Source organism: Rattus rattus, chromosome 7 (assembly GCF_011064425.1).
Source record: "Rattus rattus isolate New Zealand chromosome 7, Rrattus_CSIRO_v1, whole genome shotgun sequence".
Lineage (NCBI taxonomy): Eukaryota > Metazoa > Chordata > Mammalia > Rodentia > Muridae > Rattus > Rattus rattus.
The window spans coordinates 20216234-20242250 of NC_046160.1; positions in this window are offsets into that span (position 1 = coordinate 20216234).

The following is a 26017-nucleotide window of genomic DNA, read 5'->3' on the forward strand; positions in this document are numbered from 1 at the left end:
ACATCTTAGTCCGAATTTCCAAAACATTAGGGTTCTTAAAAAGACTTCACTGTAACATCTCAACACATTAAAAGCCAAACGATTCTTTAACATAGTCATGTTCAAGTTTGTCCAATTTTTCTCATTGTTTTATGGCTTGGAAGTTTACTTTCCAATATTTGTTTTTGTAGAAAAGCTTGTCAAGTACCTTAAAATATTTTATCTGTATTTTTTTTTCATGTCAGGGATTCACCCCAGGAGCTTGTTAAAATGAAGATTCTCGAATTCCACTCAACTGTAGAGGCCCCAGAAGTTCCCTGGTCTATGCATGTCTAGGCACTTTCCCTGTCTCTGGTGAAGACTTTGGCCTCCCCTTTTAAAGTGCCTTCTTAGGGCGTGATTTAGCTGCAGGGACCTATTATTTACTGGACGTTGCCTACTCTCTGTTTGGCATTTGCTTCTACCTGGGACAGGCCCTATGGCATTCTTAACCCTCTTCCCTTAATTCTTTCCTAGTCATCTTGGGACACTTGGTTTAGTATCGTGTCCTCTCTTTTGCCGTCTCTAAGCATGATTGGGGGTCAGATGTCCCTCTTGTCTCCTCTCCAGTGCCCTATCTTTCCTTTCACAACAGCAGCTTTGCCACAATTCCTGGTCCTGCTCTTCTAGAAGACTAAAACCTCCCCAAGAGTAGAGATTCCACATCTTATTTACCCATGTAGGCCCAGACCCACCACGAGCCTGGCCCACAGCCAGGGTCTGGCAAACCATCATGGAAACGGAAACCAAGTTCAGATGAAAGTTTATTTCAGCCACATAAACTAGGGACAGATCCACTAGCAGAAAACACCCAAGCTTTGACTGTGTACTGCATAAAATCTCAAGCATTCTCATGTCTGGGCAAAGAACACACTCTAAACATCTATTTACAGGATGTTTTAAATCACATTTGCTGGCTACGTGCTGTCTTTTCTTGGCATCCACAGACAGATACGCAGCAGTTATCTTGGGAGAATTGAGGACAACAAATGAAGCTTCATCCACTAACTTAGTTCTTTCCTTTTATTGGGGAAAGGTGGCCATCTTCCATATTTATATCTGGTTCAAGGAATGGCAGCCATGTTTTAAGAGCAATATTCTTTTTTTTTTTTTGCCATGGCCAGTCATTCACAAAACAACCTGTCATCAGGGCAGCCATGTCTGCATTGTGCAGCCACATGAGCAGCTGTTAGACATTCAACATAGAGCTTGTCCAAATTGAAATGTAGTGATATGCAAAACACATACTTGACACCAAAACATCTTATTTCAGCCCAGGTTCTCTATAATACAGATATGAGGCCAAGCCTAGGGAGAAAGTTTGATTGGAGGGAAGAGTCCCAGAGACATAGAACTTAGAAGCATAATGGTATGGTGACTGAAAGGAGCTAATGGTTCTGTGATGTAGAGCTGGCCACACTGTCCGACATGGCTGAGGCTTGCTGAATAAACCACGTTGGGGGAGGAGATGTTGTAGTGTGGAAGAGGTACTCACCAGTTCCTTCCTGGCTCGTGGTTCTCACTGGATGATGTTTGCCAAGTTTTTGTTTGTGCTAAGTTCTTTACAACTTTGGATTATGTCACCAGGCCCTTTTAGGGAATCACTGAGAAGCTAAGGGGTCAAAAGTCCACTGGATAGACATGGATTCTTCTGATGTGACAGGAGCCATGGAGGCCTTAAGGAAGGTTCACTCCCATCCCTGGAGGTTCCCCATAATGTCAGGAGACAAAGTCACAGCAGCGGGAGCAGGGCTTTAGGCTTTAGGACCACATAAAGGTCATCACACCATGTTGGGGTTGGCCCAGCTAGGAATTATGGAAGTGGCCAGGCCCTGGGGCAGGTGAGATTCAGGGAGGCTGAGGAAGTGAGTGGAACATCATCTCCACACTGGACATCCTTGCCTGACACACTCAGTCATGTTTATTCACTAGACTTTTTTTTTTTTTTTATTGAAAGTGTCTCAACTGGAGCCTGTGTAGTCTTACTCCTGGTGCCCACCACAGACTTCCTTGACCTAGCTCAGTTCCTCTATGCCCTGTCTTAGATTACCCAGCAACTTCAGCATCTTGCTCAAGGAAAAAATCTGAGTGCCATACATGAGGGTTCTCTCTCCCTTGGTACCCTCCCCTTACAACTCTTATGATGTCCTCAGAAAATCCTGCCGATGCTACCTCCAAACCATATCAGAAATTTGCTGGTCACCTTATCACCTCTCCAAAGATGGCCAGCATCTCTCCTGAGATGGTGGTTGAAGGTTCCAAAATAGCCTTCCTGCTTTCTTCTCTCCAACGCTCATGGTAGTCAGAGGTATCATCTAAAGAAGTGGTTCTCAACCTGTGAGTGGAGACCCCTTGGGGAGTGGTCAAACAACTTTCTCACAGGGGTCACATGTCAGATATTCTGCATTATGATTCATAACAGAAGCAAAATTAGTTATGAAGTAGCAATGGAAATAATTTTATGGTTGGAGGTCATTACAACATGAGGAACTGTATTAAAAGGTGGCGGCGTTAGGAATGTTGAGAACTACTGTACTCTAACACATAAATCAAGTCTCTAAGTGGTTTCTAGAGCAAACCCCAAAGCCCTGACCATGCTCTGCACTTGGTAACTCCCTCAGGACTCCCTTCTCGCCTTGCGCTATGGCCCTCTCCTCTTTGCCTGTTCGCCAGCCTCTCCTATCCTAAAACATGCCTCCTTGTTTTAGTGCAAAAGAAGGCAGAATACTCCTGCTTCTGTTTTCTATAGCGAGGTTTACTGAAGCACAGCATGACAGATTTATGGAGCACCAGGTCTAAAAGTTACTATTTGTCTCTTCACAGAAAGTTGACCGAGCCTTGTTTTAGGTGGCCTTGACCATGTTTCCAGATCTTTCCCCAATTCACAGGCCAGTGGCTTTCTCTACTTAAACACACAGTTACCATGTTCCCTCTTCAAAAAGAACCTCCTAATGCCATGGGTTTAAGAGACATCATCTCCAGCCTTCCCCTAAGCATACTACTATTTCCTGTAACCTTTCCTTGATTCTAGGAAGCACCTTCTCAACGTGCGATTACTTGTTTGTTCACGAGCCTCCCTCTTACTGTTGGTACCCTCCCCTTACAACTCTTGTCTCTGGGAGGACGCTGAAGGGGGGACTCTAAAGCACCCCCAGCACCTTCTTCTAGTCAGCTCCAGGACTTTCTACATCCTCTGGAACTTGACTTGGATTAATTCTCTAATCACACACTCTGCTCTGAAAATCATCCATTCCTTCTGCTTCTGCTAAGAAGTTGGGGCAGGTAACATTTTTCAGAGAAGAACTTCATGTCCAGTGCTAATGTAAGGTTGACTTTCCTAAAGGTTCTCAGCCATTTAGGGAGCTATAGCATCACCTCCTCATGTTTGATCTTTTGTTTTTCCGCAATCATTCAATCCCCTCATTCTTCCACGTGTACCAGAAAATGGGCAGTGAGCACAAGGCAGCCTGTATTCACCTTTTCCACGTGGTGGGCTGCCAGTCACTTTGTGCTGGGAGCCCTGGATCCCAGGAGAAATGGCTTGCAGTTTCCTCCTCCAGTCACCAGGGGGCGATGTGCATTCCAGAGTCCTGTCCTACCCAGTGCTCTTTGGGAAGCTGGGAGAGCAGGTGTCTCTCCATGGACACCAAGCTGCACACAGGCAGAAGGGACTCATGAATACACAAACACATTAGATGGAGACCCACAGCCTTTCAGAGACTCATGGCAGTCACCAGTGGGGAGGCAGGGCAGGAAGTGGTTTTTGACAACCACTCCCTCTGCTTTGTAGACCAGAAAATAAAGGAACCTATCTGGTTAAAATCAGAACCAGCTAGAGTGCAGTCTGCCTATTCTCCCTTCAAGTCCCACTATGCCATTTTATCTTTGATTCGGGAGTGTCCTGGGTGATGCGGAGAATGGCTGGACATAGTTCAGAGTTCTCTGGAAGACAATCATGGAGAAGGCAGGAGAGCAACTTCAGACTTGATTTCGAAGGCTTTGCCTTGATTCTTGATGTCTTAATAGTTTCAGGTCAAGGGCAGGGCCCCAGGCTCTTTCCCTCAAAGTCACAATCATGATTTGGTGGGAGTGTCTCTGTACCGCTGGGCAGTGTTGAGGGTTTGGTGAGGAATTCTAGCACACGCCTAGCGACACTGAGACACAGAGTAGATATGCAGCTAATGTAGTCGACTTTGAGTTACGAACACATCAGCAAAGCCAAGGGCAGAGGTGGGAGAGTGTATAGCCACAGGGCTCCTCTAATCGTTACTAATACTCCCAAGCTCTCATAGGGCTGATACAGCTAGTGCTCTGGGTCTCCATTAGTGAAGCATTTGCTTTGTGCTGGTGGAATGCTCTGCTCTTTGACGCTGCCAGGACCATGGCTATCTCTGAGGAATCGAGGTTGTTTCTCTGAGTCTCTTGCATCCCAGGACACAACGTTCAGTATCCCCAGCTCTTGACTTGGTTATAGCTCCAGTGAAGACATCCCACTCTCTTCAGGATGTTCTGTACATACTCAGCAGCAGAGCAATGCCACGGCTACTGTGATATATTTGACATTCCTAGGAGGTACTGACACGTGTGCCTACACAAAATGTTGCTCTAACCCAACGGACCCCAGGCTGGCTGTACCATGATGAGTGGCAAGGTCACAGGTCAGATACCAAGGCATTCGGATTATTTCCTCCCTGCTACAGGTGCACGAGAGGTGGAGCAACCAGCCAGGAACAAGGTAAGAGGGGCCTGGGGACACCCATTCACTCTCCTGAGAGAGTGAATACTCAAATGCACAGGCCCTGGATAGCAGGTCCTCAGTGTCTTCTGTGGGATAAAATGGTATCTTTGTCTCACGTGGGATATTTATCCACAGTCTCTTGAAACCCCAGAGCAGCCTGCTTTCCTCAGCCACAGGTTGTCTAAATGTGCCCTGAGGAATTCTGGGTAGTCAGCAGAGTCTTTGCTGCTTGTCCAGCAGGGTTGAGTGAGTAGAGGCCAAGCTACCTACCACTGTCCCCTCAAAATGGCCCCCCTTTTGGTGGCTTGCAAAATGGCACGGATGGTTTTCTGTTACAATTGAATCGAAATTCCATACCTAAAAATAAGTTTGTGAAATGGGCCATTGAAGACAAAGGTACAATTGCGAATCTCTGTGCTAGATGACCTGCACGGATTATCTTATCTCGCAAGTGCCCTTCGAGTAGACGTGGCTAGTCCTTCATCAAGGACAAAGAGACCTAGGCTCAAGAAAAGAAAGGGATTGGCTCCAAGAGGTAAGAAGGGAATGATCTGAGGACTGTAGGCCAGGCGTGGCTCCAGCCAGCATTCTGAGATGCACAAAACAATTGTACAGAAGAGTGGGGAGCTGGAGGCCTAGGTTCGAGTCCAGCTCCAAGCTCTTCATACTCAAATGTTCTTGACTTGGTGGCTCACGTCCTTGTTTTCTTCCCTAACCTCGTAAGACTGCTACTAACACCAACGAGAGGAGACAGGAACCCTAGCGGCGCTCTGCTATAGGGTCATGGGAGACGGCTCCACAAGACTCTCACAACCTCAGCCTTCAATCTGGACCCTCCAGCATCACATCCAGCAGGCTCACTCCTGAACCTCTCATGTTGGTGTCATGAACCACAAAGGTGAAGAAGTTTCCTTGGATGGTCTGGAGTCTTTTGCTCTCAGCCTGGGGATTCAAACCTTCAGGGGTCGGATTGAAGCCTGTGTCAGGTGCTGTGGGAGGGTGACACATTCTTTTCTTTCTCTGCCCTCTTTAATTAGCTCAGAGCAATACCTTCTACAGGTTCTTATCAGTGCTTCCTGATAAGGTAATTAATGGGCTTCTTGTCTCCCCTGAGCATCCTGGGGCCCCAGAGGGCTGTGCTCAAAGGGAAGGTGCTAATTAGTTCCTGTGTGATTATCAGGTGAAAGTAACATAGCCAGGTCTGCAAATCCAGGTGGAGCCTTCATCCTCCCTGGGGGGGTGGGGGTGAGGCTCAGGCTTTCTGACTCTCTGTTCCTTTCACTTGGTGCCAGGTCTGCCCACAAAGTTCAGCTCCTCCCATACCAACCCCTCTCCTCCCATCAGCCTCTGCAGGTGGCAGCTTAAGGCAGAGGCCCAGCCTTGAGCCCTCAAGCCAGTCACCTGGAAACTCCTAGGAGTCTCCTAGAGTCAGAGCTAGAATGCAAATAGCATTTTCTCAAGCCTTGCCCCCATGTTAAACAGTCGGGCCCTACATGGGGGCCAGAGGTTGGTCTCTACACTGAGTTCTGCCATCACATGTGCTATGTGACCTTGGATAGATGCTTTGACTCCATGACTCGGTTTCTTTAGCTGTCTATGAAGTGAGGGTTGGTCTATTCTCAGGGGTAGCAAGTCTGGATAGCTCTGAAGAATTAATTGGTCACCGTTTTCTACTTTGTTGTCAATAGTGAAGCTATGTTCAACTTCTGTGGAAAGCGTTAGGTTGTAGGCCTTCTAGTTGCCCCGCCTCCCAGAAATCAGGATACCTCTCCTTCATTCTCTCTCTCTGGGCAAGGAGTTGATAAAGATGCTGCGGCCTCATGGTCTTCCTCTCCTGTGGCTTCCGGTAACCCAGAGCCACCACTCCCCCATGCCTAACCCCAAAATAAAATTGAATTTTAAATTTACTTTTATTTAATGCCTTTCTGCCTTGAGACATGAATGGTATGAAACTTCCCTCAGGATGCCCCAGACATCTATAAGAATAAGAGACTCCCTGTGTTGTCTAGAATAGAAGGCCTCTTCCCTTCAGGCCTCTCAGTCCGCTGTCTGTGATGGCCATTTCTCTTCACGAAGCCTCTTGTTCTCTCACTTCAGGGCTTTACCATGCTACCAATGCCTCCCTCTGAAGGGCAGTTCACCTCAGCTTCCTGTCCACCAAGCCAGCCATCCGAGTTATAACAGGAAGCTGAAGGGGTTTGACCATGGTCAACCGCAGTGTTGATCGATACAGTTGCAGAATGTCCGGTCAGTGGCATGACTGGCATTTGGTGCAGGTCGCTCTTGCTGTGCTTTACGAGATGTGTAGGGTCAGTCACCCACTAAATGGTGATACACATAGACACCCCCTTGGTGTCTCCCATTGGATTCTTAGAAACCAGGCTAGCATTGAACCCTCACTATACTGTGTTTTCTCCACGTGTATGAACGTTCTTACGATCGAGTTTGATGCATAAATCAGGAAGGCCAAGAGATTAAAAACAGTGATTAATAATAAAGAGAAAAATTCTAATGCGCCATGGAAAAATTACAGTACTGTTACTTTTGGACTTCCAGGTCATAAAATAAGGGTTACTGAACACAAGCACTGTGGTAATGCGACATTAGATCTAATGACTGATTATTAGACTAAGTGACTGGTAGGCGGGTGGTATATACAGGGTAGATAGGCTGGACAAAGGGACAAGTCTTACATCACTCTAGACAAGAAGGACAGAAGGAGCTTCTTGCCATGCTATGCCGGACGGTACAGAATGTAAAACTTGCCATTTCTTCTCTAGAAGTTCCCAGTGATCTCAGGTTTGACCTCAGAAGGCAAAACTGTAGACAAGAGGTACAATTGCACTCCACAGATTCCCACATAGCCCCTGGGAGAACAATGGCACCAGGAGTTGACAGCCACAGTCATTTTGACTACAAATAACACCAACTATGCTTGTTTAACTAAACAGTGAAGGGCATTCCTGTGTCACAGAGAAGCCCAGGTGAGGTGGTGCTTCATTCTCCCCTCAGAGGACTCTACAGTAGGGCTTCCTACATGTTCTTCATTCTCAACTCCTTCTTCTGCTTTTCCAGGAATGCTGAGAGAGAGGCACCAATGCTCTTCCTAGAACCCATGAAAGAGAGTCCTTTTCTTTAGTTCAGGTAGGTCAGTGGGGGACAGAAATACTGCCAACAACTTAGGGTCTAGCAATGTCACACAAAGGTTCAAGGGTCCATCAGAGGTTTGCTCATGGCAGCAGTCTTGGGAGTGAGAGGGAGTGGAGGGGCCAGGGTGAAGTAGAAACTTCTAGTTTCCTTAGAAAGTCAGTTGCGTCAAATGGTGTTTTGCTGGGGCAAACACATGCAAGAGTATTGTCCTGAAGCAGATATAAGTGAAAGGGTGTTTGGCTGAAGCAGACACAGGTGAAAGGATATTTTGTGAAAGCAGATACGACTAAGAGGGTGTTTTGCTAAAGCAAACACATAATAGGACAAGCGTTCAAAGACCCTTCACGTGTTTCTGAGTACCTCTTTGCAGTAGATATGTTGAACTAGGGTTCACTCATAACGTCTGGGCTTTGGTATGCATTTTGTGATCATCCGAATATACTTAGTAACTGTGGTAATGTGATAGTTAGGTGAGGTTTTAGTTAAGACCTGCATGAAAGGTCTAATAAGCAGGTAAAAACCAATATAGCCTTGAATAACAGTGTACATAATAAGCGAGAGGAATGCTGGGGTTGTGGGGAAGAAGAGGGTGGAGGAAAGGTGTGGTTAGGGGAACTCAGTAGACTACAGTGTCATCGAAATCAAAGATAAATGAGGTAGCTCGAGCGACAGCTCAGTGGTTAAGAGTCCTGACTGTTCATGCAGTAGTCCCTAGTTCTGGTTCCAGCATGCACGTGGTAGCTAACAGTCATTTGTAACTCCAGTTGCAGAGGGTCCAACACCTTCTGGATTATAGAAGCATTGTATACATATGGCGCACAGACATACATATGTGCAAATAACCCACAGAAATAAACGTAAATACAAAAAAACTTCACTAACGACACACATATATTGATTCACCTTACATTGTGTTGTTGGGCTCCATTTGTCATGACTGCATGGACAGAAATGCACCAATGAACTCATGAGGTTCCTGAGGCTTCTTGCCTCAGACTTGGGCTGATGGGCACAGCGATGTCATCGGAGAAAGACTCATAGGAAGTTTTGCTAAGACAGACTCAAGTACTGAGAGACAAGACATGTGGTGAGACAAGCCCCATAAAGGACACTTGATGTTTAGAGAGTAGAAATAGGACCCAACCGACAGTGACAAGGGCTTACTTGCTTGTGTATCTAGCTTTACAATACTTCTCGATCTCACATCTTCGCTGGTCTTCGTTTCAGTAAGAGAGAGGCACAGCAGAAAACTTCTCCTAGCGGTGGTCTTGGTAGCTCCTGCTGGCTCGTGCCAACTCGGCTGAGACCTGACTGTTTCTGCTGGGTCTTACCACTGCTGCTGGTTTGTTTGCTCTCCTGACACTACTGAACTCGACTGCTAATACATTCGTGAAGTGTTTCCGAGCAGATCAAGCTGCCGCTAGTAAATCCTATGAACTACTAAACTGGGTTGCTAATGTATTTGTGAATTAATTTTCACTTAGCTGCCACTGCTAAATCCTAGAAACTAAACTACCGATTTCCTGACAACACAGATGGGATTTACTTCAAAAAAACAAACAAACAAAAAAAAACCCAATTTCTAGTATACAGGGTTACTTCTCCTGTATCCTAATAACCTTTCTTTTCCACTACCTAAGGTGGGTGGTTCACTAAAAAAGAGATTAAAACATTTAAAAACTGCTATTAAAATTAAGGTTAATTTTTTTTTAAGTCACACAAGGGTCCCTCAGTAAAGAGTCCAGTGTGGCAGCAGGCAGTGGGGGCTTTAGGAACATCCCGCAGGTTTCTTTTGGTATGAGCTGGACTGGCCCCTGCCTGCTTCAGTTTCTGCATGAGGCTTGATTCTGAAAGTGGTCTAGTCTCTTTCCAAATGGCCATTTTCCTTAGTAAATTAACCCAAGTTGGTTTCTGTTGCTTGATGCCCACATTTTCACCAACACAGATGGAGCAGTGGCTGAGATAGGATGCAAATCCAGAGGGGACATGGGGAGCTCCACAGTCTCAGGAGGACTGGGCTCAGGAGCCATCAAACCTCAAAAGGTCCCCATAATGGTGACTGCGATTATGATTCTTGTTTGTCAACTTGATGGTATTTAAAGTCACCGTGGAAACCCGTCTCTGGACATGTGGAGTTTAGACTGAGGTGGAAAGACATCCTAAATGGGGGTGGTGCAGTTCCACAGATTGGGGTCTGGGACTGAGAAGAACAAAAGAAGAAAGCAAAGCTGTGTGAAGGCGATCACTGCCCCTTGCTTCTTCACTTCAGATGCAACGGGGCGGAGGCCTCAAGATCAAGCCCCAGGATCCCCGGCTCCCTAGTGCACACACACAGTCAAGGACTATACCCCCCAAGCTGTAAGCCAAAATAAACCCTTCCTTCCTTCCACGGCTACTTCAGGTATTTCACTGTAGCAACAAGACAAGCAGTCAACACAGAGACTACAGAGGTCACCTTGTTGAAGGTCTAATTCCTTTCCACAGGGCAGCCTTATTAACATGGCAGACTTATTTTCTGAACTTGGTTCTTGGCATTCCTTCCATGAGTTCCCTCTTTTTGCTAAGCTTGAGTCCCAAGGGAAGATGGCATGGTTCTATCTTGTATTTACCATTCATGAGGCCTCTTTCTTTCTTTTTCTTTCTTTTCTTTCTTTCTTTCTTTCTTTCTTTCTTTCTTCCTTCCTTCCTTCCTTCCCTTCCTCTCTCTTCCTTCTTCCTTCTTTCTTTTCTTTCTTTCTTTCTTTCTTTCTTTCTTTCTTTCTCTTTCTTTTTTTTGTTATGGAAGGTTATGTGGCTAGGCCACCCCACAGTTGCCATTGTTAGTTCTAGAAAGACAGTGCAAAATAAAAACTTAAAAAAAATAAAATAAAGACAACCATCCATGTACCTGGGTCTTCCCCTACTCTCCGATCTCTTAAGACATGCTTTTAAAAGGGTCTGCTTTTGGTTGAGGTTTGGTCTTTCTGTACACTGTAATGCTATGCACAGTCCCTTAGGATGAGAGAGTATGCTCGCAGACCCAAGTGACATTATATGAACTTGCCCCCAAGTTATTTCTGATTGGTAAATGATGATTCTAAAAGCCAATAGCTGGACAGAAGAGACATAGATTAGGATATGGATTAGCATAGAGGATTAGGATTCCTGGACTTGGGGCCAGAGGAGAACCACAAGGGGAGGGGAGGAGGAGGAGGAGAAGGAGGAGGAGGAGAAGGAGGAGGAAAGGAGGAGGGAAAGAAGGAAGAGGAAGAGGAAGGAAGGAGGAGGAAGAGGAGGAGGAGGAGGAGGAGGAGGAGGAGGAGGAGGAGGTGGTGGTTAGAGCAGAGACTGAAGGAATGGCCATTCAGAACTTGCCCCACATGTGGCCCATATATATACAGCCACCAAAACTAGATAAGACTGATGAAGCTAAGAAGTGCAGGCTGACGGGAACTGGATATAGATCTCTCCTGAGAGACACAGCCAGAACATGTCAAATACAGAGGCAAATGCTAGCAGCAAACCACTGAACTCAGAACTGGACCCCCATTTGAGGAATTAGAGAAAGGATTGAAAGAGCTGAAGGGGCTTACAACCCATATGAACAACAATGCCAACCAACCAGAGCTCCCAGGGACTAAACCACTAACCAAAAGACTATACATGGACTGACCCAGGGCTCCAACTGCATAAGTAGCAGAGGATGGGCTTGTTGGGGCACCAGTGGAAGGGTCCTGGGTCCTGCCAAGGTTAGACCCCCCAGTGCAGAGGAATGTGGATGGGGCTGGGGTAAGTAGGGATGGATGGGAGGGAACACCCTTATGGGGAAGGGGGAAGGGATAGGGAGATTATGGACCGGAAACTGGGAAAGGGAATAACATTTGAAATGTAAATAAAGAAATATATCCAGTAAAAGTGCATAAGATATATTTTTAAAAGGAGAGGTCCCTGAGTAAATTGTGCAAAGAATATTAAAACTCACCTTTTCCCAAATGCAAACAGTAATATCACTAGAAATGAAAAAGAAGGACAATCTCACATTTTTGTGTAGACATTATTCTGTTATTCAAATGAACAAGAAATGCTCAGAAAGTAAACGAACGTGTATAGATATTCAACATGTGCTCGTCCTTTTGAAAGTGAACAAACATGCATGTAAAAAAAAAAAAGGAGGAGGAGCAGGAGGAGGAAGAGGAAGAAGGAGAAGAAGAAGGTGGTGGTGAATGGAGGAAAAGCCGCCATGGTTTAGGTGAGCCACGACAATGGCCCCTGGGGGGCAGGCCGATTGGAGTTAACCCCAGAAGAAATAACTGGGTTGTCAATAGGAAAATAGATCCTAATAGCTTAGAGGGTAGATATCTGCCCAGCTCTAGTGCTGATTAAGGATTATTGTAAATAATAAAAGTTGTATGGTTTTTACCCTGGGGAACCAAATGGTCAAAGGCGGGGAAAGCCTGGATCAGGATTAAAAGTGTTTACAACAGCTTCTGGCCATGGAGTCTGTGGGTGGGAGGAGTCTTCTACAGTGGAGGCATTGATAATATCCTCTCCTTTTCCTCTGGACCAGGAAGCAGTGAAAGGTAAAGAGCCTAAATGGGGCCAGAATCCAGAAGGAATGAATGTAGGAACAGCAGCTACGGACAGCAGAAATGGCAGTGTGAGACTCCCTGCCTTCCTTTGACGGCCTCTGCAGAGCAGCCTTCTTTGGCCCAGGCTGAAGCTCTTCTTGGAGTCTTTTGAGGCAACTGTCCTCCTCCTCTTCCCCACCTCACCGGAGCTGGGAAGGTGAGAACATGAGGTTGAGACCGAGAAATACAGACTTGGGTCTCAGATGCTCTGGCTCTAAATCCCAGCTGAGAGCCATTAAATAACCATGCTGTCTCACGAGACTCGGGGGGAGCCTTTGTCTATTTGTTTTCCAGCACTGGAGATTGAACCCAGGGCCTCATGATGCTTAGGCATGTTCTCTACCACTGATCTGTAGACGTAACCCTATTTTTATATACACTATATAGTTTTTTAATATACATATATAGTGCCCTGATTATCTTTTCTTATTTTCTTCCCCTTTTGATGAACCCTCTCTTTCCCCAGGAAGTTCCTCTCCTGCCTTCATGTCTACTGCATTTAATTGGGGTTGTCTGCATGAGCATGGATGGGAGGCAGGTTATTTACTGGGTCAAGGGCAACTTGCCAATGACTAGACCACTGAGAAATCTGCTTTGCTCTCTCCCAGCAACCATTGACAGCTTATAGCATGTGAGTACTTCCTAAATCCATGATGGGATGCTAATGGGCCCAGTCGTACGCAGTTACTGCTGCAGTGAGTTCGTGGCTACAGCAGTGCTATACCCAGAGAACAGATTCACAGCCCGTCTTCCCGTCTACCAGCTCTGACATTCTCTCTGCCTTCTCTCCCGTTATGTGCATGAGCTGTGGGAGGAGTTATATAGATGTCTCGTTTAGGGCTGAGACTCAGTGGTTACTCATTCTTAGCAATTTATGTATTTATGTATTTACTTATTTATTTAATGTGTGTGTGCCCGTGTGTGTGTGTGTGTGTGTGTGTGTGTGTGTGTGTGTGTGTGTGTATGTGTGCGCGCGCGTGCGCTCACATGCATTCACGCATGTACTTTACAGTGTACTTCTCAGCACTTTGGTCAGCACTTAGAGTCTCTTCATTAACTACTGCCCACAGCAAACAGAAGCCTCCCTGATCAAGGCAGAGAGCAACCCTAACCCAGGGGTATAAACACGAGTGCTTAGAAAGCAGTTTGACACCAGGTCTCTTTAGCAAAACACCAGTCATAGTTCCTATGGAGGTCTGATCATCTCCTCAGCTATTGGTTTTTGACCAGGTTTATAGTGCCATGCATGAATTCTCTCTGTGGATAGGCCTCAAATCCAACCAGAATGTGGTTGGTCACCTCCATGAGTGGTCAGTTGTGCCACTATTGTAGCAGAGAGCACACTTTGTCTCCTAAGTTGGCATTGTAACTCACAGCATTCCCTGCTATGGAAGATTCGTAGTGACTTTCCCCCAGCAGCCTTCATAGTGCCTTTTGGAATTATCAAAGCTATCCAGCAAGAAAGAAGCTTCCAGCTCAGTTTGAGCTTAATTTCTCTACACCCTGCAACCAGAATAAATGGCATTCGTATCTACAAGGTCTTCTCATCTACTTCTAGTGGATCACCCAAAATATTCCTAGCCCCATTTTTTTAAATTTTATTTTGAGATAGGGTCTAAGTGGCACAGGCAGACTTGTGCCCTCATTCCAAAGCCCAGGTGGGTTTTGAACTTGCAATCTTTCTTTTTTATCTTTTTTTTTTTCCGGAGCTGGGGACCGAACCCAGGGCCTTGCACTTGCTAGGCAAGCGCTCTACCACTGAGCTAAATCCCCAACCCGAACTTGCAATCTTTCTGTACCAACTTCTTAAGTGGCTGGAATTAGAAGTGGGTACCACCATGTGACCAACTGTGAGGTTTAAAGGAGTTAGAATGTGCTCAGAATAGTACCTGGTACAGGGTAATCTCAGTAAATGTCACTGTCTTGGCTCTTCTGGATCATGATCACACTGTGTTTGCTACTCCCAACTTGCTACATAAGTAACAGAGAATATATAACACTTCATGGAATTCCTGACTTGGGTCAGGGATCCGGGAAGAGCAAAGCCCACACAGGAGTTGGTTCCTTCCTCCCATCGTCCTTAAAACCAAATGAAGAGAGTGCTTGGTAGCCCTCTTGCTAGGATGTAACACCCCAGGATTCTTTGACATGTCCACAGAGGCACACACATGCCCACAAGCCTAGGAACCCAAACACATTCATATGGACCTTCAGACACACAGACAAGACACAATGCCTGACCTCAGCAGCTCAGCACGGCCTCTAGCACCATGGGCATCTAGAATGACCTGTGGCCACACCTGGCCTATCCTAAGGGTAGGATGCTTCTTTTCATGATTCTTGGTCTATGAACCCATTCTGTATGTTCAGAGTCTAAAACTGGAGCCTCGGAAGTAGAGAAGCAACGATGTATTAGCATCCTTAATCTACCTACTAGAACTTCTCATTTCCTCTTTTCCCCTTTCTAACAGAATTCGCAATTCTAAGCAATTGTCTCCCAGGCACATTTAGAGTCTAAACAAGACCTTTAGCAAGAACAGCAATGATACCCATACTAATAACAATAGAATTTGCATGCTAAGCACTTAAAAATAGCTGTCACTGTTCTGTATGACTTCTGCATATGAATCCCTTTTAATCCTTTTAAGACTCTAATAAAGTGAGTATGATGAGAGTGAGGTCTGTGAGTGGCAGCCAGTTTGGTCCCAGGGACTGGGCTGTTAGGTACTGGGTGCATTTTCTTAGATACTGAGGAATTTATAGCCCCTCAAACAATGTCCTTGGTGTGTAATTCAAAATAAAGCCAGGTCTGCACCGTACAAGAATTTAGGAACAGAGGCAGCACTCTGGCTGTTTCCCTGAGGCCCACTTAATGCTTTCAAGGCAGGCTGCCGGCTTCCTAGACTGCATTTTCTCTAATGTCTCCTTGGTCGAAAGATTTCTTAAGCATGGCTACTTAGTTCAGCAGATAATCCAAACGCTGCTTGCTTCTCCCTCTGGTCAAGATGGCTTCTACCTGAAAGTTAAAGGTTACCTGAGCCTGGTTTTGGTTGCCGTTCCTTGAGAGGGATGGATGGTCTTTCTTGGCCAGAAGGAGAGCGGCTTTGGACCACTCTGCAAATGGCAGAAGGATAGCAACAAAGTGTGGAATCGTGAGCCCCTTTGTACCTACAGAGAACATTCTGGTGTCAGCCAAAGTCCATGGGAACTACTTGGGACCACCCTATGGTTCTTGGTGCTCCCCCTTACCCTGTCTGTCTGTCTGCCTGTCCGCCTATCCGCCTGTCCGCCTGTCCACCTGTCCGCCTGTCTGCCTGCTGCCCGCCTGCCTGTCTGTCTGTCTGCCTGTCTGTCTGCCTGCCTACTTGCCTGTCTCTTATCAGTTTATAGGACCAATTCTGGTAGTTCTATATTCCCAAGGTCTGTGATGGTAATTATAAAGGTAATATATATACTTCCAACCAATTGAGGACAAGATGAATCCTCAGGTCTCTAAACCCTTAAAGTCAGTAACCTTTGGGCCTTGCATTCCTCCTGTGTGGGCTGTATATTCTTTATTTGCAAGGGGTTAAAGGGCAGGAAGGACCTGGAAGGTTTGATGGACAGGGGAATGGGGAGGAAGGGAGATATGATGTGTTTATCTAGTAAATAGGGTAAGAGGCACATTTTACCTGGCCATCTGGGGCCTTCCCAAGAATCAACACGCCCGATGGTGAGCAGGCCTGACTTGCTCCTGGGAGAAGGAAGGGCTGGAGTGCACATGATGTTATTAATAGCCCAGGCTCCCTGGGACTCTTTTTCCCTGAGCTGTTTCCATGGGAGGCTCTATTGGGGTTTTGTTTCTGGTTCTCATGAGTTATTTCTGCCCTCTGCCCTCAGTCCCTTTGAGGTCAGCTTGGTGGGGGTAGGGACTATTTGATGGCATGCTTAGTGGTCAGAGAATCAGGAAGGGCTGTGAGGGTGGGCAGGGCCTTCCTCAAGTCTCCATGCTGTGCTCCAGAGAAGGAGCTCCACCAAATGCTGGGCCTGATTGCAGCAAACCACACATCCGGGAAGCCTACAAATAGAGGTGTGGTGGAGGGGCGCTGGGAGACAGGCTCCCACCAAGGGAGGAATGTATTCCCTCTGTGCACAGGGAAGGCTCCATCCGAAGCTGCAGCCTAGAATTCCCCAAGTGAGCTGTCATGCTATAAATGCAGGCTCAGCTTTGGCGATGCCATTGTACGGGCTGCACACAGCGCCGCCCAGTACTCGGAACAATCCGGAAGCATCCCCGTGGCTTCCTCAATGCAGTGATTTAAGGAGAGCAATGATTTTTTTCCCAGGCAGAGAAAGTTCCACCAGAGACACTACGGGTGCACATGGCAAATGTATGTGAGAGCTTTGAGAAACTGAGGGAAAAGCTTAAGTGGAAAAAAGTCACTAGGGAAGGGAGGAGAAAGACTGCCCTGAGTTGAAGTTTGCGTATTGTAAGTCAGTGTGAAGTTGGCTCAGAGCCTAGGAAGTGCTTCGTAAGCGCTGTGGAAGAGAGAAGGAGGGTCATCAGGACAGGACAAGGACAACAGCCATATGAATAGGGAGGTAATTGTGTCACACACTTGGTGCCGCCCCATTTGATTCTTTTTTTTTTTGGTTCTTTTTTTTCGGAGCTGGGGATCGAACCCAGGGCCTTGTGCTTCCTAGGCAAGCGCTCTACCACTGAGCTAAATCCCCAACCCCGGTGCCGCCCCATTTGAATGCCCCCTCCAAAGTATAGGTGACTATACTCGTGCCGTAGTGACAACATCTGCCCATTTATTTTGATGGCAAACTTGCCCTAAGGACCTCAAGCTATTTTGAAGCAAACAAGAATGTGTCTCCTGCCTCCTCATCTGCAGGAGGATGAACATCCGAGCTTTTGCCTTTTCACTCTCTGTAGTGGGCTGGAGGTGTGAACCCAGCAGTTCGGAGTGGGGTGCCCGAAGATGCGGTAGTTCACAGTAGCCGAGGCAGGAAGTAGCACACGCCGAGGCTTAACCTCAGCCTCTCATTGCAAAAAGCAGACAGAACCTCCAGAAGGAAAGACAGACATTCAGCTAGGGCAGGGACAGGAAGTGGCATCTTAGAGAATGCGCTCCACCTGTACATTGTCTCCCATTTAAGTCTATATTTAAAATATTTGCGTGGTGCCTGCTCATTAAGGGAGACAGACGGGTGGCCACTGTAGGCAAAGGGGCTGTGTGCACAGGGTTTGAAAAGTCTAAAGTGAGGAGGTGCACCAGAGATGTTAGGGTTATGTTTGGTGGAGGGAGCGGGCGGCTCTAACCCATCTCTCTAGCTCATCTCTCTCCAAGAGTGAGAAAGCTAGCATGGTGGTTTAATGGCACCAACGGTGACCTAGGCACTTTGTGTCCCCTCTCCGAGTATCCTTAGACGAAGACATCTGTCTTCTTTGTCATAAGTTGCTTGCTACATCTCCAGACACAGCCTCAGAGCTCCAGGCAAGAAGGAGAAAATGACGAAGTTTTGCCCATTTATTTTGATGGCAGACTTGCCCTGAGGACTTCGGGCTGCTTTGAAACAGACAGGATGGTGTCTCCCGCCTCCTTACCTGCAGGAAGATGAATGTCTGGGTCTTGGTCTTTTCACTCTCTGTGATGGAGGGAGGAAAGACATAGGGAGTGGAAAGTGACGCTTATCAGCTTTGTGGCTATAGTTTGTTTACAGCTGTCTGTAGTCTACGTACAAGGTTTATATTACACAAGGTGCAAGTGATCTGTTTTGTTAGAGGGCGTTAGTAGATGGGGCTTGTGGATGGGAGCTGAACCAGGAGTGGCATTTTGTCTGTAGGGTTGGCATAGGCTAATCCTGTGAGGGCTGATCATCGTACCTATGGGAAGCTGATAGTCCTTCCAGCAACCTTGAGCATGGTTATTGGCAAAATGGAGTCCATCTCTCTACAGAGAGCTACTCTTACATTTCAGGAGGATAGTGTGAGTAAACTGGGTTTTTTTATTTCTTATAACCCCTTTCTTATTTAATTGCTCATTTATCCATCTACCCACCACCCAAACTTATCTGTCCATCCATCCATCCATCCATCCATCCATCCATCCATCCATCCATCCTCCCATCCATCCATCCATCCATCCATCCATCCATCCATCCATCCATCCACCCACCCATCCATCCATCCATCCATCCATCCATCCATCCATCCATCCATCCATCCATCCATCCATGTGTCAGCTGTATTCTCCATGTGCTAGGCTTCTCTTCCTGCCTCTTTCTTCACTCCAGGCCTGGCTGAGACCTTTTCCAAACGTGGGAGCCTAAGGGTGGAGCGTTATCTAAAGCAGTTGCTATTTCAGTCCAGAACTTGAAGTTAAAAATGTTCAAATGGAAAAAAAAAGTTTAAAAATATAGATGTGTATTTTTCTAAAACCCCATTAAGCTGTCAAGGGCTCTCACTGTGTGTTTCCTTTCCCATCGTTGCTAATCGGCAAGGTATGCGTGTGCCCCAAACAGAGGAGTAGAGCTCCTTTTCCTCCTCCTCTACCTCCTCCAGCTTCGCACCCCCCATCCGTACCCTTCCCTCTTCTTCTGCGTATACTTAATCTATTCTGCAGCCTCGGGGACCCTGCAGTTTGGCCTCCACTCCCTGGAAAGATTGCTATAGGGAACACAGTCTTGCTTCTGCCTAGAGGCTTGAATACCTGCACACTCTCCATGGTGCACTTAGACCGCCTAAGCAGCTCAAACCCTGGCTGTGCTTTTTTTTTAACTGGGTGTATCACTTTGAGTGTTTTACTGCTCTGAATCTCAGCTTCCTCTTGGGTAGAGTGAGAATTGGCATCCTCTGCATCTTCTTCCCGTAGTGGGTGGGTCTGGTGCTGCTCGTATTTAAATACTAGATACTGGCTCCCAAGATCTGGTTGTCCCCAAGGAGCAGAGCTTCATGCTCACCAAGTGATGCTATGCAAGTCTTGCTCTACGATTTAACTGGCCAAGAAAAGGCTAGAGTCAGTGATTGGGCAGGAGGGGGGAAAGGTGGGACTTGAGGATCGAGTTGGGGGTGTGGGTTTCAGGAGAGATAAAATGGGAGAAGAAAGAAAGGACACAGAGACTGGAGGAGGCCTCCATGACAGGAGAAACAGCAAGTAACAAGGGACATGTGGCTGGGAAATACATTAGAATAACTCCAAACCCACCCAATCTAAGTTCGTGGTTTGTAAATAAAATACCCAGATTGTGTGTCCTTTTATATGAGTCAGCTAGAATGCATAATTCCTTTTGTATCTTGTCTCTGTGAGTCAAAATTAATATAGCTTATCAGGTGCCAGGGCGAGCTTGGGCTCATGTTTACCACGAGAACTGCTTCTACAGCAGGCTGTGGTGTCGCCGCCCTCCATTTTGTTCTACACATTTAGAGTTTTAGCGGAGAACTAGGAGAGAGACCTGAGACTTTCTCAGCCAACCCAATAATTCTAATCAATACGATTATACAATAATTTGATATTGCTAGTAAGAAAATAAAATGGAAGAGAGTTTTGTAAAACTGATCAGGTAGTGTGTGTGTGGGGGGGACCAACCTGCTGACCATGGGAGTGTCTCTTAGCTCTCTCCTCTCTTCACAGTCTACCAAATGCTTATAGCAAAGTATTTCATATCGCTTTGTTTATGATATTGTGTTCCTTAATGTTGTCCTACCATCACAGCAGTTCCTTCCCTGCTAATGTCTAGAGAATCGAAAACACACAAGTAAATTGTTTTCCCCATTGCTTAGCACAGCAGGCAGAAGCCTGGGGAGAAATTCCAGTGCCCAGGATTGCACGGCACAGGCAAAGCAGGGTGGCAAGGCTCTCGTCTCAGATGTAAGATAGCGTCTACTCATTTATCAACTTCTGCCTTGGCTAAATGGAGGCTTTGTTTCGAAGGGTGCACTTACCAGGCCTGGTGGGTTGGAAATGCTTGTCATCTTAGCCCTCTGGAGAATGAGGCAGAAGGATGTGGCTGGCCAGCCTGGGCTACATACATAGGGAGTCATGAAAGACCTTGTCTCAAAACTAACAAATAACAACAATAACAAAAGAAACATTTACAAGAGAGTTGAATATGAGTCTGAAATATACAGCATTTTCTAGCCTTGGGTTCATATGATTCTGCTCTTGATACATGCATATGTAAGCAGAGACCCAAGTTCTGAGGATGCGGTGGACATTTCCACACATTAAGCTAGGGCAGCTTAGGAGTGGTTCTTTCGAAAACAAGATAAAGCAACACACACACACACACACACACAACCTGGGGTCCAGTGTTCCCCAAACCACTCAGTAGCCCATGGTTTTGCCTCTGGTTTCTTTACCACATTGACTGTTTAGGAAAGGCCTGGAGACTGGAGACTGAAGGAAAGGCCATTCAGAGACTGCCACACCTGGTGTTCCAGCCCATATACATACAGTCAGCCACCAAACCCAGACAATATTGCTGATGCCAAGAAGTGCATGCTGACAGGAGCCTGATAGAGCTGTCTCCTGAGAGGCTCTGCCAGAGCATGACAAATACAGAGGTGGATGCTCTCAGCCAACCATTGAACTGAGAATGGGGTCCCAATTGGAGGAGTGAGAGAAAGGATTGAAGGAGCTGAAGGGGTTTGCAACCCCATACGAACAACAATATCAACCAACCAGAGCTCCCAGGAACTAAACCACCATCCAAAAAGTACACATGGACAGACTCATGTCTCCAGCTGCATATGTAGCAGAGGATAGCCTTGTTGGGCACCAATGGGAAGAGAAGCCCTTGGTCCTGCCAAGGTTTGACACCCCACCTCCACCAGTGTAGGGGAATGTCAGGGGGAGGCAGGAAGGGGTAGGTGGTTGGGGAGGGGGAAAAACTTTTTAGAAGAAGGGGAAGGGGGGAAATGGAATAGAGGGTTTATGGACCGGAAACTAGGAAAGGTAATAACATTTGAAATGTTAATAAAAAATATCCAATAAAAAATAAATTAAAAAAAAAAAGAGGAATCTGCTGACTGATTATTGGAGGTGTGGGTGGGGGATGGGAAGTGGTATGTATGCCACAAAGGGTTCCAGATGGGTGTGTTAAGATCCCAACTGTTGAGAGGCTTGCAATCTAGTCTCTCAAATACGCAAATGACAGCAGCTGTACATAATAGATCCCAGCAGAGCACACCTGAATGCATCCCTAGGCTGCAGTGACAAGGGCCATTGAGCTAGGAGTCCTAGCATCAGCCACATCTTGCTATTGTTGGGAAGATCCTCGGCCAATCTCCATGAAGCCAATAATTGGCCTGTTTACCTCTGTGATCCCCATACCCAAAAGATCTTCGACGTCCACGCCCTGCATCTTCGCTCAACGACAGCTCAACTTGACAACTAGGACCTGGCTTCTAGCGGAAGACGTGACTACAAAATTGGAAGCCCACTGCTCAGTGTGGCTAGGCCTGTGGCCTTACCATCCGCATGCTGACGGCATTCTCAGTAAGGGCAGAGACAAATAAATGGTACTAGGAGAGAGCAATGAAGGCATAGGGCGTAGGGAGGGCTCTTTGCTGAGGGTGTGCAAAGCCTAAGTCCCTGATCCACTGGGTCAGATAGGAGAACAAAAGAGCTTTTATCTGAGGGAAAGTGTTCCCAGAAAAATACTCTGAGCTAGAAAATTCCTGTCATCCTCGCTCATTTATTTTGTACAAGGACTCAAAAATAAAAAAAAAATTCTTTCCCTTGCTGGTGGAGCTCTGACATAAAGGAGAGCCTGTATATGGTGGTGGCGATGACTGAACACAGCCTCCCAGGCTGCTTCTCTCTTGATGTTGAACCACATCACCCATTAATACCCAAATGCTGGCAATCCCACCAAGGCCGCCATTCCGCTGCCTTTCTGGGTCAAGCCTGCCTCCATGTATGTGCTACTAAAACACAAAGCTCCTTTCTCAGCAACAGAAACTCCATTTATCAGTTAGGAGGCTTTGGGTTGTAAGCCCCAAAATACCCAACCAGGAATGAACTGAAGCACAAATGAATTCTCTCAAGCTTAGGGCTAAGTCTGGAGCAGACAGTAGTTAATAACTGTGTCAGTTGAAGTCAACCCAGCGACTTCAGCTGAGCATAGGTTTCCCCTGTTCTTCCCATCTGTCCTCACGAGGTCACAAGATGGCGGCCATAATTCCAAGACCTCACGGAAGACCCCCAAAGTGGAAGTGAGTAAGTGCTGAAGGTCGTTGTACTAGTAACTTGTCTTGTTGCTCTTATTGTCTTCTTACTGTCTTCTTGACTGACAAGAATGGCTGGTTTATGTTGGCTCGACAAGTGGATAGTGCGGTTTGGTGGGAAAGTTATTTGGGAAGGTGTTTGAGGTGGCTGCTCAAATTGCATTCATATTCAAGAGACGGAGGGTGGCGAATGCTGGTGCCCAACTCCTTTTTTCATGAGTCTTAACACATGGAACAATTCAGTCCAGCCTCAGAGAACGCCTTCCCACCTCAGTTCACCAAATCTCTGTAGTTCTTCCCAGGCATGTCTGCTAGCTGATTCTAGATCCTGCCAGTTTGACAGGATGTTAACCCTTACGGTGGTTTTCATTGATATCTCTTATTGAGAAGGTCTTCCTCAAACAGGATTTTTTTTTTCATGTTTCACAGGTCAGAACAGGATCAGATGTCAACTGCCAATCATTAACAAAAGCAAAAGAGTCTCTTTGATAATTTAAAATATTCATCCTCATTGGAGGTGATATCCTGCAGAGAAGAAATTGGTTTTTGGGGGGTCATAGAAAGAAAGACACAGACACAGACACACACACACACACACACACACATGGGGGGTGAAGGGAGGGGGAGAGAGAGAACAGGGAGGACAGAGAGAGAGAGAGAGAGGGGGGGAGTGAGGAGAGAGAGAAGAGAGAGAGAGAGAGAGAGAGAGAGAGAGAGAGAGAGAGAGAGAGAGAGGTAATATACTGATGGTATACACTTTTAAGAAAAGAGGCAATTAGAAACAAAATGTTTAAAAGGCTCCTCCTTCAGGGAAGGCCCTTCCCCCAGCCATGACTCATTGCTGGTTCCTGGGGACATCTCTTTTGGCCTGACAAACAAGGGAATGATGGCCAAAGAAGTGCCAACCATGTTGGCCCTACTCTATCTGGGAAGAACCGTGCTCTGCAGGATGAAAATATGGTGGCTCTCTGTGACTTCAAAACTATGCTGGGCCACCGGCAGACCCTCTCTCAAAGGTGGCCTTGGCTGCTAACTACACGGTGGAACTGAGCGTTTAACTTGACAGCCAGAAGTGAGTTTCTGAGAACAAAAATGGAAATTAACAAAGGATCTGAGATTAATAAAGAGATATTTAAAGGATATTTTTACACAGCCCAGTCGTGTGGTGAGTGACCATGTTAAATGACTTACCACGTTCCCCCCCTTCCTGTGTGGCGCTCCAAGACGAAGCCTGTAGTTCTCAGTTAATAGGGCTCTATTCCAATGCACGAAGACCACTGAACAGTGAAGGAGCTGCAGGGGTTAATCTTGATGAGCAGGTGGCAGCCTGGGGAGAACAGAGAGGGATGCTTGCCTTACTCCACTTCTCAGTTCCTCTTCAGCCCCTCCTTTTCCCTCTGATGCTTATGCTTTTGTCTATGATTTCTGGACCTTCCAGTCATCATCCGTGCCTTGAGACAGCCAGCATTCTCACCACAGAAGGGGCTCTGGGTCTGTATGGTGGATGTGTGGGGCGTGCCCTGGGTCTGTATGGTGGATGTGTGGGGCACGCTAAAGAGGATGAACAGGTGCTCTGGAGCCTATCCAGAACTTTCCACGTTTTGGTATCCATCACCACCCACCCCCACCGCCATTTTGATTACTCTGAGTCTTGACCTACAGAGTCTACCAGCTGCCTGCCTGTTTGCTTTGCTGGTCTCTTTCCTACAGGAAGCAGGGACAGGCAGTGCCGCACACATCGTGGGAAATGTGTTCCCGAAGGAGGGCAGTAAGACGGTGACCTCTTTTCAGGACTAGAAACCTGTTCGACCTAAACTGGTGCTCTTGACCCACGTGGGTTCCACTGTCTCCTCTCTCTGACCAATCACTGCAAATCCCGCTAAGTGCTTCTCCATTAGTGTCACGACCAACCAAGAGGGCTCATAGCCAAGGAACGGTATGTGGGTGACGTTCACACTCTCATGCCTTCCTCTAAGTCAGTGCTTCCTGAGACTAGCTGCAGACTACTCCTGGAGTTTAAAAGTCAGAATTGATTCCCAGGTCCCAGCCCAGGTCAATCTCTCCAGCTGGGATCCAGGCCATGGGTTTTAAAAACAAATTCCTCAAGTGACTATGATGTGATACCAAGACTAAGGGACAAATGTGTGTGTTCTGTGTATGGATGTGTATTTCTCTTCTACCAAGCATACACTTTATGTTTAAAATATCAAAAGAAAAATAAAGCAATTCTCATTTTTTTTGGAAAGAAATTGAGTCCATTTTTTGCTTAACTCTTTCTATAAAAAAGATCTTTTTATAAAATGTGAACTTATATAGATGGAGAAAGCTCTCATTTTTTTAGTGTTAAGTGCAGTGAGGAACCAAGTAAGAAACCTTTTAGAACGTTAGTGAGGTAACTTCAAATAGACATAATTTATATCTCAGTTATTTAAATGAGGAAGAGAGTCCGGGGAAGACATTTGGAGTGAGTGGCATGCCAACTGAACACAGTTTCTGGTGAGCCGCAGCACGTATCCTCGCCATGTGCCCATCTTTAAATAGGTGTGTTATTTCCGAGCCACCCCAGATGAGAGCTGCTTCTGGTGGAAGCTGAGATTTCATAACTGCATGTTTTGTACCAGATGTGGTTGTAAAAGTAGTAGGTGCCTTGCCTGAGGTCGCCCGGGAAAGAAAATAGAACACAACGGGGTAAAGAAGAAAGACTGAAAATACGCTTTCTGGGTGTCCTGCTCCTGTGACCCCTTCCCTGTCCATGGAAAAGCTGCCGAGATCAGGCCATCAGGAAGAGTTAGCCACAGGCCTTCTGCCTGTTTACAGAGGGTGGGCTCAGAAATGGCCTTTGCTGAGGACTGGCAGTTCTCAGATGCAGAGGCAGCTACACCCTAAGGCTCTAACTCTGGGCAGTGTTGGCAAAATCCTGAGCCTGAGGCTTCTGAGGGTAGTGGGTGGGTTACTCTAGGGATAGCTGCAATTGAGCTTCAGCTTTTGGTCAGATTTATGACAGCTATGTGATGGTGACCATGACAGCTAGAGTTGGTACTTGTTTTTTTCTTTTTTTTTTTTTTTTTTTTTTTTCCGAGCTGGGGACCAACCCAGGGCCTGCTTCCTAGGCAAGCTCTACCACTTTCCCCAACCCCACTTGTTTTTCTAAATCCTCTCCACCCCTGCCCTCTCTTTTTCTCTGTCTCTCTGTCTCTCTCTGTCTCTGTCTCTCTCTGTCTCTCTCTCTCTCTCTCTCTCTCTCTCTCTGAGCATGTTCGTGCACATGTGTGCATGTACACATGTACGCAC